This window comes from Mirounga leonina, unplaced genomic scaffold, assembly GCF_011800145.1.
Source record: "Mirounga leonina isolate KUSES-001 unplaced genomic scaffold, KU_Mleo_1.0 Mir_101609, whole genome shotgun sequence".
Lineage (NCBI taxonomy): Eukaryota > Metazoa > Chordata > Mammalia > Carnivora > Phocidae > Mirounga > Mirounga leonina.
The window spans coordinates 6,477,215-6,502,137 of NW_023270164.1; the positions used below are offsets into that span (position 1 = coordinate 6,477,215).

General features: G+C 44.9%; 1 long non-coding RNA gene and 1 other non-coding gene across 3 annotated transcripts; both read left to right on the forward strand.

Moving 5' to 3' along the window:
- The first annotated feature begins 2,125 nt into the window (after positions 1–2,125).
- LOC118009347 lies at positions 2,126–9,747 on the forward strand. 2 transcript variants are annotated; one of them, XR_004678893.1, is made up of 3 exons: positions 2,126–2,162; positions 4,615–4,709; positions 9,553–9,747. It is a non-coding gene; the product is annotated as an uncharacterized LOC118009347 (long non-coding RNA). The 2 variants fall into 2 exon arrangements; XR_004678890.1 differs by lacking the exon at positions 2,126–2,162 and having other exon boundaries at positions 3,626–4,709.
- Positions 5,564–5,636, forward strand: TRNAK-CUU. Its single transcript has one exon. It is a non-coding gene; the product is annotated as a tRNA-Lys (tRNA).
- Positions 9,748–24,923: the final 15,176 nt, after the last annotated feature.

Genomic DNA, 24,923 nt, shown 5'->3' on the forward strand with positions numbered 1-24,923 from the left:
CCAAAACTTCCAATTACCATGATCATGTTTCAGGTACTTCATGGCAGAATCATCTCTATATTCCAAATTACAGTAGATACTGCAACCAAATTAATGGCGCTCCATTAAGTTGGTCCAACGGTGTGGCACACCAGTCTACCTTGGCAGCTTTTAACTTCTTCCCTATACCTTATACTGTAGCTGAATATGATGCTATTGTGAAGACATATCCTCCACTCTGCCAGAGTTTTTGTTCACCCTGTTCCTTCTGACTAGAACTGGAGCTGAATTAATATTTAATTTTATATATTGTACTCAGAATATTAAGCCATTTACAATTAGCGATGTAGAGAAAATAATTGCTCTAATGGGTTGAGGAAGTAGTAGGTTTAAACTTGGAGTGTGCAGAATGAGCTCAACTCTTTGGAGAATGTGTAGAAAACTAGAAGGAAATCTGCAAAAATAGTGACAATTCTTGCTTCTGATTGAAGCAGAAAGATTTTCTGCTGCTTCATACTTTTCCTGTACTGAACGAGTTTTATACAATTATATCTTCAATAAAACTTGTTTTTTTAGTCTGAAATGATAAATTCACAGGAAGTTGTGAAGTGTAGTACAAAGAGATCATGTGTACCTTTCACACGGTTTCCCCTCTTGGTAAAGTCTGGCATAACTAATACATCAAAACCAGGAAATTGACATTGGTACAATCCACAGACTTCCTTCAGATTTCACCAGTTTTTATGTGTACCTGTGTGTGTGTGTGTGTAGTTCTATGCAGTTTTATCACATGTTGATTCATATAACCACCTCCACAGAACTGTTCCACTGCCAAGGTCTCCCTAGTGCTACCTCTTTATAGTCACACCTGCCTCCCTTCTTGCTTCCCCACCCTGTCACCCCTGGCAACCGCTTATCGGTTTTCCATCTCTAAAATGTCATTTCAGAATTGTTAACATAAATGGAATTGTGCCGTATGTGACCTTTTGAGATTGGCTTTTTGTCACTCAGCATAATGTCCTTGAGAGCCATTCAAGTTGTTGCAAATAGTTGGTTTCTTTATTGCTGACTGGTATGGATGTTCCATAGTTTGTTTATTCAGCTGGTGAAGGATATTTGGCTTGTTGCCAGTTTTTGACTATTACTAATCAAGGTTGCTATGAACATTGAACATTCTTGTACAGATTTTTGTGTGGACATGAATTTTTGTTTTTCTGGCAGAAATGCAATTGGTGGATCATATGGTGAGTGTATTGTTTAGTTTAAGAACCTGCCAAACCATTTTCCAGGATGGCTGTACCATTTTGCATTCCCACCAGCAATGCACAAGAGATCCAGTTTCTCTGCATCCTCACCAGCATTTGGTATTGGCATATTTTACTTTGGCTGTTCTAATTGGTGTGAGGTGGTGTCTCCTTGTGGTCTTAATTTGCATTTCCCTAATGGCTAGTGATGTTGAGCATCTTTTCATGTGCTTGTTTGCCATCTTTATATTCTCTTTGGTAAAATATATGTGTCTTTTGCCCATTTTAAAATAATTGTTTTTCACTGCTGAGGTTTTTAAAAAATTATTGAAGTATAGTTGACATATGATGTTACATTAGTTTCAGAGATTTGACAATTCTGTACGTGACATGGTGCTCACCACAGTAAGTGTAGCTACCATTGTCACCAAAGTTATTGCAACATTATTGACTATATTCCCTATGCTGTACTTTTCATCCCCATGATTTATTTCATAGCTCTAAGTTTGCACCTCTTAATCCCCATCACCTATTGCCTCCATCCCCCCAACTTCCTCCCCTCTGGAAACCACCAGTTTGTTCTCCGTATGTATAAGTCTGTTTCTGTTTGTTCATTTATTTTGTACTGTTGAGTTTTGAGAGTTCTCTATATATTCTAGGTACCAGTCCTTTGTCAGATGTATGACTTAACAAATATCTTTTCCCAGTCTATAGCTTGTCTATCTTTTTATTATTATTTTAATTCCAGTGTAGTTAACATACAGTGTTCTATTAGTTTCAGGTGTACAATACAGTGATTCAACAATTCCAGTGTTCAACAAGATAAGTGTGTTCCTAGGGCGCCTGGCTGGCTCAGTAAGAAGAGCATGTGACTCTTAATCTCAGGGTTGTGAGTTTGAGCTTCATGTTGGATGTAGAGATTACTTAAATAAAAAAAAGGTAAGTTACTCATAATCCCTATCACCTATTTCACCCATCCCCCTACCCACCTCCTCTCTGGCAATCCTCTGTTCTCCATAGTTAAGAGTCTGTTATTTGAGGGGTGCCTGGGTGGCTTAGCCAGTTGGGCATCTGACTCTTGATCTCAGCTCAGATCTTGATCTCAGGGTCTTGATCTCAGGCCCATGGTGGGCTCCATGCTAGGTGTGGAGCCTACTTAAAAAAAAAAAAGTCTGTTATTTGGTTTGTCTCTCTCCTTTTTTCCCTTTGTTTGTTTTGCTTTTTTAAATTTCACATATGAGTGAAATGATATGGTATTTGTCTTTCTCTGGCTTATTTCAGTTAGCGTTATACTCTCTAGATCATCCACATTGTTGCAAATGGCAAGATTTCATTCTTTTTTATGATTGAATAATATCCCATTGTATATATATATATATATACATACCACATCCTCTTTATCCACTCATCCATCAGTGGACACGTAGGCTGCTAATTTTTCTTCTTAACAGGGTCTTTTGCAATCATTTTTAGTTTTTTAAAAACATTTTCAATTTTGATGCAGTCCAATTATCAATATTTCCTTTTGTGGATGGTGCTTTTGGTGTCATGTCTAAGAACACTTCACCTAGCCCTAGGTCCTAAAGATTTTCTATTTTTTCTAATTTATAATTTTACATTTAAATCTATGATCCATTTTGAGTCCATTTTTAAGGTGTGAGGTTTAGGTTAAGGTTGACCTTTTGTTTATTCTTTTATTTTTTAAAGATTTTATTTATTCATTTGAGACAGAGAGATACAGAGAGAGAGCGAGAGCATGAGCAGGGGAGAGGCAGAGGGCGAGGGAGAAGCAGGCTCCCCGCCGAGCCAGGAGCCAGACGTGGGGCCTGATCCCAGGACCCTGGGATCATGACCTGAGCCGAAGGCAGATGCTTAACCATCTGAGCCACCCAGGCGCCCCAAGGTTGACCTTTTAATCTATGGATGTTCAATTGCTGTAGCACTATTTGTTGAAAAGACTCTCCTTCCTCTGTTGAAATGCCTTTGCAACTTTGTCAAGACTCAGTTGACCATCCTTGTGTGGGTCTATATTGGGTTCTCTTCTGTTTCATTGATCTATGTGTCTGTCCCTCCACCGACACCACACTGTTTCCATTACTTCTAGCTATATAGTAAGAATGAAAACTGGGTAGAGTGATTCTTCCCACTTCATTCTTTTTCAAATTTGTTTTAGTTATTCTAGTTCCTTTGTCTTTTCACATAAATTTTAGAATAAGTTTTTTTTTTTTTTTTTTTTTTAAGTAATCTCTATGCCCAGCGTGGGGCTTGAACTCATGACCCCGAGATCAAGAGTCTCATGCTCTACTGATTGAGCCAGCCAGGCGCCCCTAGAATAAGCTTTTCCTTACAAAAAAATCTTGCTGGGATTTTGATAGTAATTGTGCTGAAGCTATAGATCAATTTGGAGGAGAATTGACATCTTTATTATGTTGAGTCTAAAATATATTTTTAAGTTGTGAACTCAGAATATCCAGTCAACAGGAAAAATCATCTGCTACTTCCTATCTGGAGCACTCCTATTTATTCATCCTAGGATCATGCTCCTTGTTTGGAGCATGTCCATGGAGCAGGTGTCTCCATGAAATGCCACATTTTGTGAAGGAAGTTCACGTAGGAATATATATATGAAGGAGTCCAGCTGGGTCTCATGGCAGCCTAGATATTTCAGAGCAACGCTCCTGCTGAAGGCAACCATAAAAACACACGTAAATTTAATGCAGGCATTCCTCTTCTGATCCAGTAAGCACCTTCCGGAAGGGTTCTTGTTAGGAAGAGACAGAGGCTTCCTGAAAATCAAGTCAGTAACTGCCTGTGCAGAAAATGCAATATTCAGTTCATCTCAAACTTGTAAGTTAGACCTTTTCGGTTTCATCTTCTTAAAACTCATCATTGGGAGAGTACTTGGGAGTCTTACTTGAATATTAATTCTCAGCACGCACTGAACTTAATGACCATAATGTCCCAGAATTTTAATAACAAAGTTTTAATGTCTGTTTTCATCAGGGAACTGTGTCCTTGGTTTGTACTGTGGTGACTTCCTGTAGAAGGTTCTTTAATTGGCATACACTTAGGCAAAGCCGCCTTTTCCACAAGGGGCACGGAAGCTTCCGTGTGCAGTTTGCGAGTCTGTTTATTCCGTGGATTTCTATGAGATCTACAATGTTAACAGTATTCCTTGTAATAGGACCTGTGGGATGATTTATTTTGGGTGTCAGTGTCACAGATAGGCTTTGTTTCTAAGGACATATTTTCACTTGGACCCACTCCTAGGAATGAGGTCTGGGGCATTTATTAACCATACCCCCGGTTGAATCTCAGCCTACTCATTTCTCTCTTCTGACTTCTTTCATTGTATAAATATACAAAGTGAAACTTAATGCTTTCATTCCAGGAAGGAATATCTGGAGATGGGAATTCAGCTTTAACAATGATAATAAAAAAAAAAAAGACGGTGTGCAATTCAATTTTGACAGCGCAGCAACCTGGGTAATCCTATTTATTTCCTGCTTTGGAGTTGGGTGGGATACAACTCCAGAGGTTTTATCTAATTCTGTAGGGCAGTAGGGTTTATATTCCTGTCTGTGGCTTTCCAAAAACTAGCTTAACCACACTGGATGGCCCCTATGATTGTGTTCCCTGCTGGGAGAGAGCCAACAACTAATGATTAGATTTGTTGTGACTGGTAGAGTCAATAGGTGGACACAGCTATAGGTTTGCATGTTTTCGTGATCAAGTAGCCAAAGCAAAGGTGTTTCTTAGAGGCATTTAGTACCAGAAGATCAGGACGTATTTGCTAACAGCTCTGTGGAAAACCCTAAGTAAAGAGAGGAACCGGCATCACCCCTGGCCAGATTCATACTTGGTGTTCTCTTAGATGCTTTCCATTACGTCCTCGTGGAGGGAGTATGGCGTGCTCTTGTTTAAGGCCTGACCGTCCGGCTGTGCCTTTCTCAACCACTTAGCGCTGTGGTGGCGTCTCACCTATGAATGTAATGGATCATCTGTATTTCCCTCTCTTCTGGATCATTCCCTTAACGTCACCCATCTCAAAGCCCCGGCTTGATCTCATGTCTCTCTCTCCAGCTTGCACTTCCACCCATGTCCATTGCTTTCAATACCATGTCTTTTAATATTTTACCTAAAGAACACATTGACTTATTTGCAGAATCACACTATATGTGAAGTTATACAGTGAAGTCTTATTCCCACCTTGCCCCCATCCCAACCAGTAACCACATATTACTTACTTGTCTATACTTCTAGAGTGTCTTTATGCAAAGGGAAGCATCTATGAATATATTTTCTCCTCGTTTTACATGAACACTAGCATACTACAGGGCGCCTGGCTGGCTCAGTCGGTAGTGCGTGTGACTCTTGATCTCAGGGTCGTGAGTTCAAGCCCCACGTTGGGCACAGAGTTTGCTTAGAAAAAAAAGCACACTATATTGTTCCATACCTTTTTTCTAAACAATTTATAATGGAAAATTTTGCATGTCAATACAGAGAGTCCATTCTTTTTTACAATTGTGTACTCAAAATATGCTTATTGTGTGGCTATACCATAATTAAGCAACTATCCTATTGATGGGTTGTTTTCTATCATTTCCTATTTCTAGTAATACTGCAATGAATGATTAACTTCGTACACATAAGTATATTCATTGAAATTTGGGTACATATGGTCAAGTTCCCCACAGGCGTTGTATCAATTTGCACTGCCACCAGCAAGGTACAAGAGTGCTTCTTGGGGCGCCTGGGTGGCTCAGTTGGTTAAGCGGCTGCCTTCAGCTCAGGTCATGATCCCAGGGTCCTGGGATCGAGTCCCGCATCGGGCTCCCTGCTCAGCGGGAAGCCTGCTTCTCCCTCTCCCTCTGTCTGCCGCTCTGCCTACTTATGCTCTCTCTCTCTCTCTCTGTTAAATAAATAAATAAATAAATAAATCTTTAAAAAAAAAAAAAGTGCTTCTTTTTCCATAGTTTTGTCTATGAGTGTGTTGGCAAACTTGTGTTTTGGCTAATGTAATTGATCCTGTTTTGTTTTGTTTTTTTTAACCTGGATAGTTTTAATTTATAGTTCTCTTCTGAGTGAGCTCAAACACCTTCCCATTATTTAAGAGGCTATTCGTATTTCTTTTTCTGTTATCTATCCCAGTGATCTTTGGCCGATTTTTCTTTTGTGTTATTGATCTATTTCTTGTGTTTGATTTGTAGGCGCTCCTCTATATTAGGAAGATTAGGTCTTTGTTATAGTTGTAGCCAAATTGTTTTTGTTTTTGTTTTGGGGTTTTGGGTTTTTTTTTTACATTTGGCCATTCGTGTTTTCATATTGCTTATGGTGTTTTGGTTTTTGACAATACAGAGGGTTTTTAAAAATTGTTTTGTTTTGTTTTTTAAAGATTTTATTTATTTATTTGACAGAGAGAGACACAGCGAGAGAGGGAACACAAGCGGGGGGAGTGGGAGAGGGAGAAGCAGACTCCCTGTTGAGCAGGGAGCCCGACGCGGGACTCGATCCCAGGACTCTGGGATCATGACCTGAGCTGAAGGCAGTCGCTTAACCAACTGAGCCACCCAGGCGCCCTAAAAATTGTTTTTTATTAACTAATCTCTATGCCCAATGTGGGGGTCGAACTCAAAATCCCAAGATCAAGAGTCGCATGCTCCACTGACGGAGTCAGCCAGGCGCCCCTTGCTTATTTCTTAAAAACAACATTTACAGTCCGTTTGTCTAGCTTTAAAAATTTGTCAGGTCGTTTTGGAATGGTGTTGATTTACAAAGTAACAGGGATAATTGACATTTATGATGGCTCTGTTCAGGTTGTCTTTTTGTAACTTCAGTAATGTTTTTAAAGTTTTCTCTGTATAATTTTTGCACATTTCATGTGAAGTTTATTCCTATGTATTTTATGTTATCTGTTGCTATTACAAATGAGCAATCTTCTTCCATTATATTTTCTAGCTGGTAATTATATATAGGAAAGCTGTTGATTTCTGCATATCTTATTTTCTGCTACCTTACTGAATTCTTACATTGTTTATAGTAATTTCTCAGTTGAGTCTCCTGGTTTTTCCAGGTATACATGTACAAATAATAATAGTTTTACTTCCTCCTTCCCAATTATTAGACCTCGAATTGGGGGAGGGCAGCACCAGCCAGGTTATGTTTCTTTCTTTTCTTTTTTTCCATTGCAGAAATGGTACTATTGATGAAAGATAAACTATATTATATACTATATAAAAGATATACTATGTTAAAGGTATAAAAGATGAACTATATTAAAGATATAAAGATATACTGAAATCACTCAAATAATACATAAAGTAATTTTATCTGTTCCTTAAATCTACACTGTTAGACCTCTAATCCATTTTTCTTGTCCAGTTGCCTCAGTTAAAATGAGAATTGTGAATTCTTCCGGTGTTTGCCATTAAGCATGATGCTAGAATATTATTACCTAAGGGTATCAGTCTGTTCATATTTTGAATTTTTATCAAGAATGGGTGTCGAGCTTGTCACATGCCTTTTCAGCCTCTGCAGAAATGATTATATGTATTTTTCTCCCCAGATTTATTAATATACTTAATATATAAATATACTTAAATATACTCCTTAGATTAATTAATCCCCCTAGATTTATTAATATTAATATATTTTATTATATTAATAGAATTAATAATATAGCAATGTATTAATATCAATATACTTAAATTTATATTAAAATACAAATTAATATAAATATACATAAAATTTAATAGACTTTATAATATTCAAATAATGGGGTACTCTCCACCATATGAACTAAAGAACAGGTGATGGAAAACAGTAGCTACTTGTATCTTCTCCTTCCCTTTCCCTGACCTCTCCTGGGTCCTTTCCCCATTTCATTAAATGGCTAGATCATTCACCTACTCACTCAGGTCAAAGGCTTAGAGGTCATTCCTTTTTTTCTCTTTCTCTCATACCCTTCATCAACAAATCTCAGACGTTCTACTTCCAAACCTGGTCACTTCACCATCCCCGCTGCTTAAGTCCAAGTTAACTTCCTTTCTTTCTTGAACTACTTTAACAGTCTCCTCAACTGGCCTCCCTGCCTCCATTATGCCTTATAAGACTACCTGACTTGATTCCTCCCCGCATCCACTGTGTCCTTCTCATACCAGCCTCCTTTCCCTCCCTTAACTGTGCCAAGTTCCTCCTTTCTGCTAGAACTTCCTTTCTTCTCACGGCGGTCTCCTGCTCATTCAGGTCTCGACCCAAATGTCATCTCTTCAGAGAGGCCCTTCCCGACATTCTTAGCTAACTGCTCTAATTATGAAGTACCAAGGAAGCCCTTAAGGAAAGATGTGCAGCTTCTGACAGGGCCCTGAGCCAGTCTCTTGCCTAAAAAAGGTGGAGCAAGAGCTGCTGAGGCTGATGACTCTTCCTTGTCCACCTCCTTTCCAGCTTATGAGGGCCAGCTTACAGAGGGCTGGGTTTCCACTCTCTCCCGGCCACTAGATGTGCTTCCCTTGATGCTCCTATACCAAGGGCCATCCTCTCCTACTGTCTTCCTGCCGTGAAAGGATCTATAGCGCCAAACCACATTTACTCCCTAAAAGTAAGATGCTGTCTATTCATGAGCAAGAGAATGCCACCTTACTGACGGTGACCTTCAGCAAGTGACTTAACCTCTGAGTCACGGTTTTCGATGACAGTATCCGCCTTATACACTTTTGGTGACCATTGAGGGAGGATGTATTTAAAGGGCCATTGTGGGGCACCTGGGTGGCTCAGTCGTTGGGCATCTGCCTTCGGCTCAGGTCATGATCCCGGCGTCCTGGGATCGGGCCCTGCATTGGGCTCCCTGCTCAGCGGGAAGCCTGCTTCTCCCTCTCCCATTCTCCCTGCTTGTGTTCCCTCTCTTGCTGTGTCTCTGTGTTTCATTGTAACATCTCTCGTACTGTCACCTAAGGTTGGCTCGTTGTTTCTGAACATGGCTCTTGTCTGCTGTTCCTTCCCTTCCTGCTGCCTTCAGCCTGGGCCCTGGACATAGCTCCCTCTCTGTCTTTATTCTCTCCCTGTCTGTGACAGATAACTCCTTTCTGGTCTCCCTTCCGAACAGAACTCCAATTTGGTTCAGGATGGACATGCCTCTCTAAGAGTTCTAGGCTTCTCAGCACCCCCTTCCTCTAGGGTAGTCTTGTCTTCCAATTCTGGTCAATATGTAGGTAGAAGTCCGTGGGATGGGTGGGTGTCCCTTCCCAAGCAAAACCCCTGGGATGGACAGGTGTCCCTTCCCAAGCAAAACCTTGTAAGAAAACTTTTGGATCTGCTATTTTTTCTCTCCTAGAACTTGGAGCCTCGCACCCAGCAGGGCAGGAACTTCTCTGTGACCAGAAAGACTAAAACCATATGCTGACCATAGTGGAGTAGAAAGATGAGCAAACCTACATCATGGATGGCCCAGTGAAACCAGTACCCCAGCCTGAGCTGTCTTCCCCTGCGCCTCTCCTACCATAAGAAAAATAAACCCCTGTGCCTCTCACTTTCTTTCCTTTGGGCTGTTTATTCTTATAATCTTTGGCAGGTTGAATTTTTCTCTAAATAAAATATTGGGAAGCAAACGAACCCACAAAGCTAGTGGGAAAGGGCAGTTCCAATCTGTCATGATACATAAATATTTTTACATATATTTTCCATCATATGAGATATTATCTGCATGACTGCTTGGCAAATACGAAATTTCTTGTTTTACAACTCCTAACTGTATATTTTATTTTATTTTAATTTTTAAAAAAGATTTTATTTATTTATTTGACAGAGACACAGAGAGAGAGGGAACACAAGCAGGGGGAGTGGGAGGGGGAGAGGGAGAAGCAGACTTCCCACCGAGCAGGGAGCCCGATGCGGGGCTCGATCCCAGGACCCTGGGATCACGACCTGAGCCGAAGGCAGATGTCCAACGACTGAGCCACCCTGTATATTTTATTTTTACTGTTAAAAAGGAGAACACACACACACACATACACACTCAGGAAAATGGAGAGCACTGGGCTGTGGGGACACTGCGTTGTCATAGTGTCACTATGATGGAGGTGAGCCCACCACACAGAAACATCGAGAACCAGTGATTTACCAGTAACTACCACCGCTCTTGATTTTCAGTTTTCTTGGTGAGCTGAGTTCTTGTGAGCACCTGACGCTGAGGAATTGTCTGGCATCTGCTTCCAAATCATCGAGGGGCAGAAGTGGGTCAGGGTACAGACGAAATGAGATTGTCCAATCAGTTGACAGTTGTCGAAGTTGGATGGTGGGTATATCTTTAAAAAAATATTCCCTGAGGGTGGATGCCCAGGATTGGGTTAGGGATCAGAGGATGGGCTCATTTATGACTTTTTTTTTTTTTAATTTTATTTATCTGACAGAGAGAGAGAGAGCACAAGCAGGGGGAGTGGCAGGCAGAGGGAGAGGGAGAAGCAGGTTTCCCGCCGAGCAGGGAGCCCGATGCGGGTTCGATCCCAGGACCCTGGGGTTCATGACCCGAGCCAAAGGCAGATGCTTAACTGACTGAGCCACCCAGGTGCCCCTTAAATATTGGTTTTGCTTGGTTTTGAGCTTTCTTTGCTCTGTAATATTCCATTTCATGAATAGCACAATGTACTGGATCCATTCTCTCATTGCTGGACATTTAGGCCATTTTCTAGTATTTTGCTCTTGAGAACAATTGCAGAGCGAGCTTTGGGGTTCTAGAATTTTCAAAAAAACAAAAGTAGAGAAGGAGTGGTATGATGAATCCCCATGGAGCCACAAGTAGCTTCAACTATTATCAACACTGCAATGCAAGTGTTTTTAATGCAACATTAGAATCTCTGGGGGCACCTTTGCTAAGCATATGGGTTCCAGCTCAATCCCCAGAGATCCCACATCGCATTTAGTTATGTCACTATTCGCCAAACTATGGACCTAATCCCAATGTCACCAGTGTTTTCACAAATGTTCTTGATCTGTTTCAGGATCCAACCTGCGATTCCACATTGCATGTGGCTATTAATGTCTCCTGGTGTCTTCCAGTCTCTGACACCTCTTCTTTTTTATTTTTAAGATTTTATTTATTTTTCAGAGAAAGAGAGCACAAGCAGGGGGAGCAGCAGAGGCAGAGGGAGAAGCAGGCTCCCTGCTGAGCAGGGGGCCCAATGCGGGGACTCGATCCCAGGACCCCAGGATCATGACCTGAGCTGAAGGCAGATGCTTCACCGACTGAGCCATCCAGGCATCCCATCTCTGACACTTCTTCATTCTTGTCTTTATTCCACATTCGTGAAATGTCCCGGTCATGTACCTTGTGGGGTGTCCCTTGATTTGGGTTTATCTGATGTTTTCTCCTGATTAGATTGAGGTTATGCATTTGGGGCAAGAATACCATGGAAATGATGTCGTGCCCCTCTCATCTCATCACGGGGTTATGGATGCCAGTGTGTCTTATTCCTGGCAATGTTACCACTGATCATTGGTTAAGATGGTTTCTGCTGTGTTTCTCCACTGTAAAATTACTGTGCTCCCATTGTTATTTTTTTAAAAGATTTTATTTATTTATTTGAGAGAGAGAGACCGAGCATGAGCAATGGGGGAGAAGGCAGAGGGAGAGGGAGAAGCAGACTCCCCAATGAGCAGGGAGCCCGACGCGGGGCTGGAGCCCGACGCGGGGCTGGAGCCCGACGCGGGGCTCGATCCCAGGACCCTGAGATCATGACCTGAGCCGAAGGCAGACGCTTAGCCGGGTGAGCCACACAGGCACCCTGCCATTGTTATTTTTTTTAAAGATTTTATTGTTGAGTAATTTCTACACCCAACGTAGGGCTCGAACTCAACAACTGCGAGATCAAGAGTTGCTCGCTCCTCCGACTGGGCCAGCCACCCCCACTCCCGACCCTGCCTCCCTGTTGTTATTAATAAATATCTTAGAGAAGACACCTTGAGACTATGCGTCTATCCTGTTTTTCTTCAATCTTTTGCCCACTGATTTTAGCATCCATCAGTACATCTTGCCTGTGACAGTTACTATTGTGTTGTTTATATTTCTCTCATTCCTTCTACATTTAGGAAGAGACAGCCCCTCCTCCCACTGGAAAACTCCCCACTGTCCCTTGCCCTATCCAGGCCAGGCTTAGGAGGTCTGTCCCTGAAGCATCCCATCTGTCTCCTCCAGGACTCCAACCCAGCACAGAATGGACAGAGTCTTCTTCCTCCTTGCTGAGGACTAAACTGTGCCCTCCCCCAATTCCTATGTTGAAGCCCTAACCCCCCCAGTGTGATGGTATATGGAGATGGGGTCTTTGAAATGTAATTAGGTTTCGGGGCGCCTGGGTGGCTCAGTTGGTTAAGCAACTGCCTTCGGCTCAGGTCATGATCCTGGAGTCCCGGGATCGAGTCCCGCATCGGGCTCCCTGCTCGGCGGGGAGTCTGCTTCTCCCTCTGACCCTCCTCCCTCTCATGCTCTCTGTCTGTCATTCTCTCTGTCTCAAATAAATAAATAAAATCTTTAAAAAAAAAAAAGAAAAAAAAAAAGAAATGTAATTAGGTTTCGATGAGGTCATGAGAGTGGGGCCCTCATGATGGGATTAATATTCCTATAAGAAGAGACACCAGAGGTGCGCCTGGGTGGCTCAGTCGGTAGACCATGCAACTCTTGATCTCAGGGTTGTGAGTTCAAGCCCCACATTGGGCATAGAAGCTTACTTTTTTTTTTTTTTTTTAAGATTTTTAAAAATTTATTTGAGAGAGAGAGTGAGGGACAGAGAGAGAAGGAGCAGGACGAGGGCAGAGGGAGAGGGAGAAGCAGACTTGCCACTGAGCAGACAGCCCGATGTGGAGCTCCATCCCAGAGCCCTGAGATCACGACCTGAGCCAAAGGCAGCCGCTTCACCAACTGAGCCACCCAGGCGTAGAAGTTTACTTAGAAAGATAAATTTTTTATTTGATGCTCTTGATTTCAGCTAGGTCTTGATCTCAGGATCATGAGATCGAGCCCCGCATCGGGCGCCCGTGCTCAGTACAGAGTCTGCTTGAGATTCTCTCTCTTCCTCTGCCCCTCCCCCTGCTCCCACTCTCTCTCTAAATAAATAAATAAAATCTTAAAAAAACATAAATACAAAATAAAAACAAAACTATGCCCTATAGTTAAAAAAAAAAGAAGAAGAAGAAGAAGAGACACCAGGGGCGCCTGGGTGGCTCAGTTGGTTAGGCGACTGCCTTCAGCTCAGGTCATGATCCTGGAGTCCCGGGATCGAATCCCGCATCGGGCTCCCTGCTCAGCGGGGAGTCTGCTTCTCCCTCTGACCCTCCTCCCTCTCATGCTCTCTGTCTCTCATTCTCTCTCTTGCAAATAAATAAATAAAATCTTTAAAAAAAAAAGGAAGAAGAGACACCAGAGAGCTCCCTCTCTCTCCATCACGTGAGGACATGGTGAGAAGGCTGCGAGCCGGGAAGAGGGCTCTCACCACAGCCTGACCGTGCTGGCACCCTGATCTCCAATTTCCAGCCTCCAGAACTGTGAGGGTATTTCTGTTGTAGAAGCCACAGTCTGTGGTATTTTGTAGTGGCGGCCCCTGCTGACTGGGAACTTCCCTTGAGGTGACAACTGCCCCCACCGCCCCAGTTCTAGGGGTAGGGTTCGTCACCCTTGGCCTCAGAGCTGCTGGAGGGTCAAGGGTTCTGAGCCATGGTAACGGCTCCAGATTCAGGGGTCTTGGGGAGGGGGGAAGATGTATGAGCTCCTTTAGAGCTTTGTATGCATCTACCCAAAGTGAACAGATGCATTCCCTGACCCAGCACTCCCACTCCTGGGTAGATCCCCAATAGAAATGCAAATATACATTTACCCAAGGACAAAAATGTTCATGGCAGCATTCCTTTTAGTAACCCTAAACCGGAAACTGCCCCAATGCTTGTCACTGACACGGAACAGAGAAATAAATGGTGTCTTCAGACAGTGGAATACCATACAGCAACGAGAATGAACGAGCTCTTGAGACAACGCAGGTGAATCTCATAATGTTGACCGAAAAAGGCAAACAAACATGCCTCCGCACTGTCCGATTCCATTTATAGGAAGTTCAAAAACAGGCAAAATGAATCCGTGATATTAGAAATCAGGAGGGTGGTTATGCTCCACTAAAAGTTTTTATTTTTATTTATTTTTAAAATTTTATTTTATTTTTTATGTTCTAAAGGTGATTTAATATTTATTTTTTATTAAGTAATTTTTATGCCAAATGTGGGGCTCGAACTCACGAACCCCAAGATGAAGAGTCGCGCGCTCCACAGATGGAGCTGGCCAGGTGCCCTGTCACTAAAAGTTTTTAAATCCATGCTGACAAATGGTTTACAGGGTATGAAGTGCCCGTGCCCATCTGTTACCTCATTCTTTGCTCTTTTTCATGCCCACAGTACTTTATTGATCTATTATTTAGATACAGCCAAATGCATAAATCTTAAGTGACCAGCTCAATGAATTTTGCTCCATGTATACACCTGGGTAACCCACACCTAGATCAAGCTGCAGAACATTCCGGCACTCCTGAGGCTCCCTCACATTATCTCCTTTTATCTTCATGACAATCTCAGGACAGCAGAGCTGTTATTTGTCCCCATCACCACCGAGAAACAGCCTCAGAGACGGACACCTGGTGCCGGGCACTGCCTCCCCGGGGTCAGGACAGTGCAGAGGGATGACTTAGAGAACTCTCGGCAGCCTTCTCAGCACTCCCTGTCTTGAGCTTGCGTCATTAGCCCATGAGCTGACTTCCTGGAAAACGAAGCTCCGTCCCCCTTTCCACACAGCCGGGCAGGGGAGTTGGGGTGGCCAAGTGGGAGGCACCAGGCAGTTATTCTTTAGCTCCGGTTATTTTCCAGAGTCATCTCCCAACCATCAACATTCTGGACAATGCCCTGGAGTCTGGGGATTGTTGGTGCCAGGTGCAGGGACGCTGGAGCCAGGCTAGAAGCTGCCCCTGGGGAGGGAGTGGCCCCCAACTCGTCAAACTGGGTGGGCAGGGTGCCTAGTGAGGAAAAGGTACCTCTAATCCATTTGTGCTTCAAAGGAGCGGGGCCTGAAATGGGGCTCAAGCCGAAGCTTCTGGAAGGCCAGCGTGGATGCTCTTGGAGTCCAATTCTCACCGTCCCTAGATCCCCGCCTGGGGCTGGGTGAGGTTTGAGGGCTGGCCATAAGCACGCTAGAGCAAAGAGAAGGTGCCCCATGACCTTTCCTGGGGATTTCTCCCTCCAGTTCAAAGTCCTCCCTCAAACAGGCTCTATCCCCAGGTCACGGCCCTGGGGACAGAGCCCAGACACGTGCGTGACCTCTGTTCTTCAAGGGTAATCCAGTAGGCTCCACCGGGGCAAGGATAACCATGCTCACGGTTCCTCAGAGTTCTGGGAAGTTTCTCAGTCCTCTTTCGAGAATACTCTTGACTCTTCCAGTCAGGAACGGAGCTCCCCCACCCGCTCCAGGGGCTGGAACTCCGTTGTCTGAAAACAGACAACTACAGAGCAAGCATGGGGCAGAGGCCTGCCTGGTTTTCCCTCAGGGCAGAGCCCCCTCCAGCCACATTCTCACCTGCTTCTGTGGGTGGGAGGCTGAGGAGCTGGGTGACTCATCCTACTTCTGGGAAGGAGAGGATGAAAGGTTCCAATGGGTTTCTTTATTTCTCAGAGATCTGGATGGCATGGTGATGTGAGAAACATACAAAGGCTTGACAAAATTTTGTCTCTTTTCTATTTTTCTATTAAAACACACACACACGCACACACACACGGGCCTTAGCATTCCAAAGCCACAGATGAACTTACACCATCTGCTCAGGCCCCTGCCTAGGAACACAATTCCAGGAAGCAGGAGAAGGCCGGCTTGCCGTGGCTGTCATGTGAGGACCGTCAGATGGGAACAGCTGCTTATCCTCAGTGACTCTTTCCACGTAGACCCATTGCGGGGATTTGCTGTTCTTTGCGCGGCAGAAAGCAAACAGACCCCCACCTCTGCCCAGGGGCAAAGAAAAGCTGGGTCTCTACTGCCCCCCTACCCCACAGGGAGCCAGGGTAGGGCAAGGCAAGAAAACAAACAGCCTCACGTTGCTCAAGGGACTAAGGTTTCACTTGGTTCAAAACAAAACAAAACAAGACAAACCCAAACACAACCCTCTTCCTGTTCCTGGGGACTGAGCTTCTGAGTAACAACTGTCAGTCTCTGCCCCCACAAATAGCTTCATCTGGATTTGCAACAAGATCCTGGGTGTGGGGCTTTGATATGAATTCTAGCACTTTTATTTCGGCTCATGCCCTCTTGATGTTGTAAAAGTGTGTGTGTAGGGGGGAAGGTACTAGAATCAGTGCGGGACAGGAAGTTATAGAGGCCAGAAAAAAAAAAAGATGCATATTTGCTGTGCGTATGAATGTAGCCACACCTCAGCCTGAAAGGTCCTTCTAGAAAGAAAAGGAACCGGGCAGCAGAAGTCACATGCCGCCCAAGCTTCAGTGAGGTCTGGGTGAAATGGACACTTCCTGTTTGTTTTAGTCCAGCTGAGCTGTGGGGGGAGGGGAGGGCAGGGATTTAAACCAGGGCCGTTGGGCGTGGAAAGAATCAGAGCTGCTGCATCAGCCCGGGAAACTGTGGCGTCGCCTGTCCCATCAACCACGCCCTCCTGTTCCCACCGAGGACAAGACAGAGATAATACCATAATAATGCATAGGAGTTGCCATGAACTTGCACCAGATGCTTTCAATGAGCTAAATTTAACCTCACGGCACCCTTTGGGGAGGTGGGGTGAGAAGCAGCCACGATCCTCATTTTGTCAACACATCACAGCCCGCCTGGGGAGGCTGAATGACCCAATGACGGTCAAACAGCAACTCAAAGGCTGAGTCAGGACCTGGCTGGGTCTCTGTGCTCCCTCTACCCCAGCTACTTCCTCCTAAATAGCTCTAAGCACTCCGTTTCTTGGCCCTTGAGTTTTAGCACTGGGGCTGCCATGATTATTTCCTTGGCAGTGCTCACACTCGTAAGCACGCCATCCGCGCCATCCCCAACCCTGGGGCTCTCTGTGAAAGGGGATCCAACCCCAGGCCACCCCACACCTCAGAGTGGTAAACAAGTCGGACTTCCAGAGCTTAGCGCAGGGTGCTCAAACTTGGTCGCACTTGTGCAACATGAGAGAGATCCATAGGTCAAGAATGTGGGGAAACTGGAACCCTCATCCATTGCTGGTGGGATTGCTGTAGAAAAGAGTTCGGCAGAGCCTCAAAGGATTAAGCAGAGAGTTACCCTTATGACCCAGCAATTCCACTCCTAGGTACCTACCCAAGAGAAGTGAGAACACACGTTCACAGAAGAACTTGCACACAGGCGTTCACAGCGGCATTAAACACAACGGCCCCGAAGTGGAAACAACACAAATGTCCATTAACGGATGCATGGATAAACAGAATGTGGTCGAGCTGCGCAAGGAAATATGATTCAGCCATTAAAACGAAGGAAGGAGTGGCACCTGCTACATCACGGATGGACCGTGAAAACATGATGCTGAGCGAAGAAGCCAGACACACAAGGCCACGTATTGTACGATTCCATGTACATGCGACGTCCAGAACAGCCAAATCCACGGAGACAGAAAGTAAATTAGTGGTTGCCAGAAGCTGGAGGAGGATGGGGGGAGAGAACGGGGAGTGACTGCTAATGGGTTTGGAATTTCCTTTTGGGGTGATGAAAACATAAAATTAGCTAGTGGTGATGGTCGCAAAACTCCGTGAATATGCTACAAATCACTGACTGGTACAGTGTAGAAAGGCGAATTTTATGGTATGTAAATTACACCTTGGTTATGCTATTACCAAAAATAATACAGATGCCTGGGCCCACCTTCAGAGATTCTGGTTTAGCAAGTCTGAGATGGGACCTGGGCATCTGCCTTTTTATAAAGTATCCTAAATGTCGGGAAGGGAGTGGTTTGCAAAGTGTATGGCATCACACATGTCCCCAAAGAGCTGGGGAAACATGGGAGCCTCTTAGGGGACAATTTCAGTGTCAACCCGTGTGATCCTAGAGGAGAGTGCATAAGAAGTTCAGGAGAGAGAGAACAGTTTGGGTTAAGGTGGCCTGGGAGGGGTGGGGGGACTGAGCCTTGGAGGATGGGCAGGATTTACATGGACAGAGGGGCCACATTCCAGGCAGGAGAATGGGCCTGGCACAGATCTGGGGGGTGGGAATGAGCATGGCATGGTTTGGGGTCTGTTTGAACTGACCTGGAGGGTGAACTTGGGGGATGTTGGGGAAGACAGGCTTGGAGGAGTGGGCTGGGATCCTCGAATGCCAGCCAGGAAGCACTGGGGTGGGAGACGTGGAGCCAAAGAGGATTATAAGGACACAAAGAAAGCAGAGTTATAGGAGGAATAATCTGCCATCTATGTAAAAATGGCAGTCAAAGGCCGGTTGAAAAGCTGGGGCAGGAATCAGGAAATAAAATCATGAGGGTCTGCGCCAGGGGCTTGACAGGGTGTTAGAGAGGAAAGATCAAACTCAGGGTTTAAAGAGGGAATTGACATGAGATGGAGAATGAGGGAAAGAGTAGAATCAGAGAGAAGCCTACATGCTCATTCACACAAAAGGAGGAACCAAGGCTGCTTCCCTAGTTTCAATCCCAGCTGTCCCACTATCGGCTTTGTGACAGGGGGCGAGTCACGTGACCTCTCCGTGCTTTACTCTTCTAACGGGAAAATTCAAATAACCATAGTAACTACCCCGTAGGTTGTCCTGATGAGTAATTGAGAAAATCCAGACGAAACAGAGGGAACACTTTGAAGAATTCAAGTGGGCTTTTCCCTCTTGCATTTCTATATAGGCCACCTCCTTGGGCAGTCTGAGGACCATTTGGTTGGCAGCAGGAAAGGTTTTTTTCCACATTTCTTGAGTGAATTAAAAATTAATCCTGAGTAAAAATAAACAAGGGGGACTACATTGCACTAAGAAGCTTCTGCACAACAAAGGAAACCATCAACAAAATGAAAAGGCGCCCTACTGAATGGGGGAAAATATTTGCAAATCATATATATTATAAGGGGCTAGTATCCAAAATAAACAAAGAATTCGTACAACTCAATAGCAACCCCCCCAAACAATCCAATTAAAAAATGGGCAGAGGATCTGAATAGACATTTTTCCAAAAAAAGCATATAGATGGCCAAAAGATACATGAGAAGGTGCTCAACGTCATTAATTGTCAGGGAAATGCAAATCAAAACCACAGTGGGATATCACCTCACTCCTGATAGGATGACTATTATCAAAAAGACAAGAAATAGAGGCACCTGGGTGGCTCAGACGTTAAGCGTCTGCCTTCGGCTCAGGTCATGATCCCAGAGTCCTGGGATCGAGCCCCGCATCGGGCTCGCTACTCGGCGGGAAGCCTGCTTCTCCCTCTCCCACTCCCCCTGCTTGTGTTCCCTCTCTCGCTGTGTCTCTCTGTCAAATGAATAAATAAAATCTTTTTTTTAAAAAAAGAGAGAGAGACAAGAAATAACAAGCGTTGGCGAGGATATGGAGAAAAAGGAACCCTCGTGCATTGTTAGGAATGTAAATGGTGTGGCTACTCTGGAAAACAGTGCGGAGGGTCCTCAGAAAATTAAAAGCAGAACTGCCATAGGATCCAGCAATCCCACTTCTGGGTATTTATCTGAGGAAAACAAAAACACCAATTTGAAAAGATACATGTACCTCCATGTTTATTGCAGAATTATTTATAATAGTCAACATGTGGAAGCAACCCAAGTGTCCATCAATGGATGAAGGGACAAAGAAAATGTGGTGTACATATATACAAGGGAATATCATTAAGCCATAAAAAAGAGTGAAATCTTGGGGCGCCTGGGTGGCTCAGTTGGTTAAGCGACTGCCTTCAGCTCAGGTCATGATCCCAGGGTTCTGGGATCGAGCCCCGCATCGGGCTCCCTGCTCAGCCGGAAGCCTGCTTCTTCCTCTCCCACTCCCCCTGCTTGTGTTCCCTCTCACGCTATCTCTCTCTCTCTCTCTCTCCCTGTCAATTAAATAAATAAATAAAATCTTAAAAAAAAAAGAGTTAAATCTTGTCATTGGCGACAACCACATGGATGGATTGGGGGTGAAATAAGTCAGAGAAAGACAAATACCATATGATCTCACTCATATGTGGAATCTGAAAAACAAAACAAAACACACAAAAAACCAAGCTCATAGATACAAAGAACAGATTGATGTTTGCCAGAGGTGGGGGGTGGGTGAAATGGTACAGTCTTCCAGTTATAAAATACGTAAGTCATGGGGATATAATGCACAGCATGGTGACTATAGTTAATAATACTGTATTGCATATTTGAGAGTTGCCAAGAGAGTAGATCTTAAAAGTTACCACAAGAAAAAAATTTTTGTAACTATGTATGGTGATGGATGTTAACGAGACTTATTGTGGCGATCATTTCATAACACATACAAATATCAAATCGTTAGGTTGCACACTTGAAACTAATGTAATGTTGTATGTCAATTATACCTCGATACAAAAAAATCGATTCTGGAGAATTCAGATCACAATAGTTCTTCTGGGATGGAGAGACAATGCCCCTTCCATCAATATTGGTCAGGCTGTTGCTTTTGAGTAGGAAGATATGACCTAGAGGAAGTGAAAGGCCAACATTTGTCCCATCTGGTCCCCAGGAATTGTGGGAAGAAACATGGAGGCAGGGCCAGGAGAGGCGTGGCAATGGGTCCTAAGGTTACTTTTCTGGGCTTATGGCCAGAGAGACGGTGAAAAGTTGGAGAAGTTGAACGGGAAGCCAGAAGCAGGAGGCCTTTGGTCATATTCACATTTGGGACCCTGAGAGGAGACCATGTCCTGCCGCCAAACACACGCTGGGGGCCACATGGGAACGTCTTGGCAATGCAGCATGAGATAGATAGGGACAGAGTGGGGAGGAGTGTAGCTATCCAGGATTTCCTTCCTGTGCTGCATGGCTTGGACAGAAATTTCTGTTGAGGCTGGATTTAGGCCAAGAAGAGGGAGTCAGGCTATAGGTAGAAATTTAGCAGTCAACATAAATTGAGCCCCTAGAAAGTTCTGCCCTGGGAAATATAGAAAGGGTGGCGCCAAGGTGACCTACAGTTTGAACTCTCAAGAAAATGATCCTTGAATCCAAGCTTGGTGAGCTCACTGACAACAGGGTGAGGAGACTCCTAAGTTAGGGAAGACTAGCTCAGAAGCTTGTGAGTACCCCCAGCCAAGGGGAGGACAAAAGACTGTCCCTGAAGAGACCGGAAGTGTGGCAGGAAATCTGGCAAAGAGTTGTGTCGAAGAATCTGGGGGAGGCCACAGCTTCAGTGACAGATGTTCAGTTCTGGAAGTGCTTGGTGCCTGCCCACTGCATGGGGCGGCCAAGTTAGGTTAATCCGTGTGGTAAGAGCTGGGTCCCTAGTATGCCTCTGAGCCGTCCTACTTGCCTGACATTTCAGGATGGGCAGGTTGAATTCTCTAGGCCTTGAATGTGCTCTTTTCGGACGGGACTGTACTCCTGTTGGATCTCAGGCTGACAGGAAAGCAGGTTCCCGTTTGGCAGGCCACCCAGGCCCTTACTGGTAGAGTCCCTGCTGGAGCCACACCTATTATGGGGGGAGAGGTGAGTCAGGGCCTTCAGTAGCCCAGGGGAGCACTCCTCGTCATCGGGGAGCACTCCCCGTCATCAGGGAGCCTGGGTCCTGGCTGTCGGCCAGAGGACAAGGGAGCAACTGTTTCCTTCCACTACCATGGTTGCAACCTGGGCAGGGAGGCCAATTCCAAGTGCCAGAGAGGCAGAGGCCGTGGGAGTGCCCAAAGGCGGGTGGGCAGGTCACTTGCGTGGTCAGGTCTGCCCGGTCCAGATCCCTAAACTGGGCCAGGAGGGCGTGTCAGGCAATTAACTGAGGACGACGGTGGTTGGGCACACAACCCCTGATTTCCACATGACTTGCTGTTTCTTGTTCTTCCTGTCTGGGGTAATTTTAGTTTTGATTTGGTTGTTACTTTCTTTTTTTTCTTTTAAAGATTTATTTATTTATTTGAGGGGGGAGGGGCAGAAGGAGAGGGAGAGAGAGAATCTCAAGTTGACTCCATGCTGAGTGGGGAGCCCCACCAGGGGCTTGATCTCACGACCCTGAGATCATGACCTGAGCCAAAATCAAGAGTCGGAGGCTTAACCGACTGAGCCACCCAGGCACCCCGGTTGTTATTTTCTATAGCCCTTGGTCTGAAAAATGAGATGAAAAAGAAATAGCCCCTCCATTTGGACACAGAGAGAAGTTTGGGGATGGATTTTCTTTCTTTCTTTCTTTTTTTTTTAGTGGAGGCATTTCTTTTTTTTTTTTACATTTTTAATTTTTTTTTAAAATTTAAATTCAATTAATTAACATAATATATTATTGGCTTCAGAGGTAGAGGTCAGTGATTCATCAGTCTTATATAATACTCAGTGCTCATTTCATCACATGCCCTCCTTAATGTTGGGGATGGATTTTCAAGGCCCTGGTTGAGGAGGGAATAATGAGGACGTCACTTCCTGAGACTCTCAGTTGCCCCTGGAGATTACAGAAACGACAAACGTTTTTCATAGGATATATTCATCCCTGTGACACAAGGTAGATATGGATACAGTCTCATTTACCAAGTTGTTTTGAGATTTTTTAAAAAAAAGATTTATTTATTTGAGAGAGAGAGAGAGAGGGCAAGTGAGCACACGCAGGGGGAGGGGCAGAGGGAGAGGGACAAGCAGACTCCACGTGGAACATGGAGCCTGACTTGGGATCAATCACAGGACCCTGAGATCGTGACCTGAGCTGAAATCAAGAGTCTGACACTTAATCCACTGAGCCGCCTAGGTGCCTGAAGTTGTTTTGAGATTTCGAATGATTTGAACCTCCTATGTTTTCTGCCAGTTTTTGTGTGTGAAAGTTGTTCCCTCAAACTATTAATGTAGACAACATTCTGGCATTCAAAGCCGCTATACTTTGATCCTAGCATGATGAAAATCAGTCTTCTCCCTCAGTACTCATTGACATCAACTCCAAGCTTATTCACTCATTTATTTATTCATTCATTCATCCATGTATTCATTCATTCATTCATTCATTCAATAAACAGTTTTTGAGCATGAGATGTATAGCAATGTACTGCTTGAAACTGGGGGTGCAGAGGTGAAAAATACCAGTCTATAGGGGCCAAGAGAGTGGAGATAAAAACCAATTTACCATTCCGTGTGAAAGTGTTAGGTTAGGTGCTGCAGGGTGCTTGGATGGCCTGCCCCATCTCCCCTGAGCCCCCTGAGCTCACCTGCAGCTGTGGTAGGCAGGTAAGCACTCTACCTGGAGGACTGCCTCTCAGTTTCTCAGCCTGAGAAACTATAGGGACAACTGGAATTGTGGGTGGGGGTTAGCAAAAGGGCATGGGAGTTGGTAGAGAAATATCCCAGCCTCCCGGTCCTCCAGTGTGATAGTTTGGAGGCGTGTCCCCGGCCTCTCAGACGATCCCTAGCAGGCCTGAGCCCCAGTTGCCCAGGGTGCTAATCAATCCATAAACACAACCTTTATTGGCTTCCCTCTATGTCTCACTTTCCCTATTTGAAAAGAGTAAAACTATAATTCTTTTAAAAAAAGATTTATTTGAGAGAGAGCACGGGAGAGAGTGAGCAGGGAGAGGGGGAGGGGCAGTGGGGGAGGGAGAAGGAGGAGGAGAGAAGCAGACTCCTCCCTGAGCATGAACCCTGAGTCAGGGCTTGATCTCAAGACTCTGAGATCACTTGAATCAAAATCAAGAGTCGGATGCTTAACCTACTGAGTCACCCCGGCGCCCCTAAAACTACAATTCTTTAAAGGAAGGAAATCACTTGTGATTCCTGGGGTCACCTCTCAAATAAGCTACTTGCCTCCAAATCCTCTCGGTTTGCTTTTGGGGGGAGGGCAACCTAAGACAAAAGGGATGTGAATTGGGGGAGCTATGGGAGCCCAGAGAAGGGGCCCCCAAACCAGAAACCTTACAAGTTTCAACGGACAAAAAGCCTTGAACCGAGTCAGATGAGAAGCCCGAGATGATCAGGCGAAGAAGACAGAGAAGGGCTTGGGCTCCAGGTGGAGGGGCCAGCAGGTGGAAAGGGTTGTGGGTGTGAGGACCATGGAGAGTTGCAAGTAGAACCTCCAGCCTGCAGGGGGCGCAAGTGCGAGTTGCCAGGGTGGGCGGGGCCGGATCTCCCGCGCAGGCGGGCTCGGGGTGGGCTTCCTGCCTTTCCGCAGCCTCAACGCCGCCGCTTGCCGTTTTCCCTCCAATCCTATCCCCAATTCAAAATCGCTTCACGGGTTCACCGTGAGCAAACCCTGTACCCGGCCTTCTAACCCCGCTAGCGCCCCCTGGAGAAAAAAAAAGACAACATCTAAATGTTGAAAAGCAGCCGTTTTAGCAAAAGTTTAGAAGCCTTCGAGGGGGCACTCCAGGCTGGCCTCAGTCCACAGAGCATGCGGCTCTTGATCTCGGCGTGGTGAGCTGGAGCCCCGCGGTGAGTGTAAAGATGACTTAAAAATAAAATCTTTAATTAAAAGAAAGAGAAATCTTCGACGAACATAGGAACAAAACCACATTTGCACCCTAACTTTCGAAGGAAAGAACACAGATAAAGCAGCAGTCA